General features: G+C 37.8%; 1 protein-coding gene across 1 annotated transcript in view; it reads right to left on the bottom strand.

Moving 5' to 3' along the window:
- ncalda (neurocalcin delta a) overlaps window positions 1-2,950 on the bottom strand; it is a 97,079-nt gene that overhangs the window by 89,629 nt on the left and 4,500 nt on the right. The window lies entirely within an intron of this gene.

Below are 2,950 nucleotides of genomic sequence, written 5' to 3'. Positions count from 1 at the left end.
TATTTGAAGCTGCTGGTGCCTCTGGAGTCCCGCAAACCTCAAGGTCTAGGATCCTCTAGAGGCTTGCAGTTATGCAAAAACCTACTACTATTTGGACACCTCTAACCAATGCTCACAAAGAAACGGTTGCAATGGGCCCAAAAATGATGCCGTGTAATGAACGTTCCATGCAACCCTGGATGGTCCAGATGGATGGAGTAGTTGATGGTTGGTGGATGGCCACCACGTCCCGATGAGGCTGCGACGTCAGAAAGGAGGTGGCGGAGTCATGTTTAGGGCCGAAATCATGGGGTGGTAGGCCCATTTTGGGTCTCTGGAGGTGTGATAATGACCTTGGCAAAGTATATAGAGTTTGACTGAGCACTTCCTTCCATGGTATAAAAAGAAGAACCGTACCTTCAGTAGCTAAATTATCTTTGTGCATGACAATGCACCATCTCATGCTGCAAAGAATTGTGCATGATAATTTGAAACAGTGCAGTTTTTTTTTTTATTGGAAAAAAATACTGTTTTTATTGGGTGATTTGTTCAATGAAATTTGACTTATGCCCTGACGGTTGATGACTTGAAAATTATACTAACTGTCATTTGCATCCACTATTTAGGAAAATATAATTTGCATAATAATTTGGAACGCGGTGTACAATGTATTTCAGCAATGGCAGTAATTGGGCAAATTTAAGTTGGAGAGACAGTAATGTTCGTCCCCAGGACATCCGTCCAGTTGAGCTAAAGTTAGCTAAAGTGAAAAACACATCAGTCCATCAAGTTGATTAGGTCTGCAGACCTCCGCAATCTATAAATTAAGTCAGTATATTGTGTTAATAGTATATTTAGTTTATCATTGAGGTAACTTTCTTGTTTCTTATTCTTTTAACTACTATAGCCCACTCTTAAAAATAGATCACGTCAGTGGTTAAAATGGTTTTTGAATGAAAAACGTAAAACGCATTTAATAAGTTAAGACGTCCACTATCGATTACAGAAATTGCTCAACATTTGCATCCCTAGTGCTAAGCCTTCTCCTGAAGGCAGTGGGCAGAACATCGTGTTGCCTTGTTCAAGATGTCACCACAGTGTTTGTGGGAAGCATGACGCTGACAGTTGATGATCCTGTTTTATCTCAGCCACTAAGCCACTCGTGTTGAGCAGAGACACAGGCGAACCATCGCAGTGCTCTGTACACCGAGGGTGGATATGATGCTGCAATATATGTCTGCACACGACAAGGCGACGCACACAACGCTTCAAGGATATTTCATGTAGAACCTGCCTAGACATGTATATTGCAGTAAGTTATTTTTCTTCTAAATGTAATTTGAAATGTAATTTCAGCATTGTTCCTAAGTTTGTTATACATGGAGCACCCCGGTGCCTTTGTGGTCGAAAGGCACATACCATGTAACTGTGGTCCTGGGTTCAGATCTGGCCTGTGTTTCATGTTGTCCCCCTCAAGTTCTCTCAACCTCACCTGTAAATTAACTGCCAATAAGCTGCTTCATAAAAATAAAAAGAATCTGCCTATAATTTGATTCATCAACATTCTTAATATGGACAAGGGGCTCAGCAAGCTGTGGTATAGCTGTGTCCTTAGTTTCAATGAGGAATGCCAACAATTCTAATTATCAGGAAAAACTGAACAACACAACTGTTTCCCACACAAAGAAAAGCAAACAACCAGTGCCTTTCACTACACACTTTATAGTAACTTTAAGATTTAGGATTGAATCCAGATTCAAGAACTTGGTTTGGTAAGCTCACACAAAACAAAAGCAAACAAAAACGTACTTTAAGATACAGTAACCACTGTGGACAATAAAACAGGTGATTTAACAAGGTAAGGTTAAATGGCAACTATTATATATAGTAACTATAACTATTATATATAGTAACTATAACTATTATATATATATATATATATATATATATATATATATATATATATATATATATATAAAAAACACTTTTTTTTTTCTCATCTTGCCCATGGCTGCTGCACCTCTATTCACCCTCTACCCACTAAATCCCGAGCTTACTTTAAACTGAGGGGTACCCAGAATACACTGCGTAACTGGCAACAATTGCTGTCAGATCGACCAGAGAGACCCATAAATGTAAGTATTTTTGGCTTAAATAATTGATTAAAAAAATTACAGCATTCTTGTTTTGTGCTCTACACAGTCATGTGTGTGTGTGTGTGTGTGTGTGTGTGTGTGTATGTATGTGTGTGTGTGTATATATATATATACACACCCCAAAATCTGTGTAATTATCCAATCTGGTAGATACCTGTCATTCAAGTTTCGGCACTATGAAAGTATGAGGAAGGAAGCCAGTCTACCAGTCCTGCAGTTCTCTGCCTTGAATGGACTGTATACATGTCTACAGTTTTAACCACTAGCAGAGAATTTTGTTTGACATCAGTGAACAACACTTCTTGTTTTGGAGACATCAATACGTGCTTTACATATACAGTCCTGTATCACACAGGGACACACGAAGACACAGCAGTTGATCCACTTTTGGGCTGAAAACGAGCAGAAGTTCCTTAAATCATGTGTGCATGTTGTACCCATACATTATTGTATTACTCCTGTATTTTGTAATAATTTGTAATTAATTCCTGTTCATGCACTTGTATATTGTTGTTGGTTATGATAAAGAAATGTTCTACACATTTGAGTGCCTTTTTATGTGTTTGACATGTAAGTTATGGTTTTAATAGTTGATAGTGGTTCTGTTGCCTGTTATGTTTAAATTTATTGGGCAATAAAGACAGATTTTTGTTTAAATGTTTTTCTGAACATCAATGACATTCAAAACGGTAATAAATGAAACAAATATACAACACACCGTGTGTGTATACACATATGTATTGCAAACAGACCTAAGTATTACACAGATGAGAACATCTGCCTCCACACCACCAAAGTGAACATAAAATAACTAT

The sequence above is a fragment of the Etheostoma spectabile genome, chromosome 6, assembly GCF_008692095.1.
Source record: "Etheostoma spectabile isolate EspeVRDwgs_2016 chromosome 6, UIUC_Espe_1.0, whole genome shotgun sequence".
Classification (NCBI taxonomy): Eukaryota; Metazoa; Chordata; class Actinopteri; order Perciformes; family Percidae; genus Etheostoma; species Etheostoma spectabile.
Note: the sequence above shows the minus strand (reverse complement) of the source record. Positions and strands in the feature narration are given on the sequence as shown.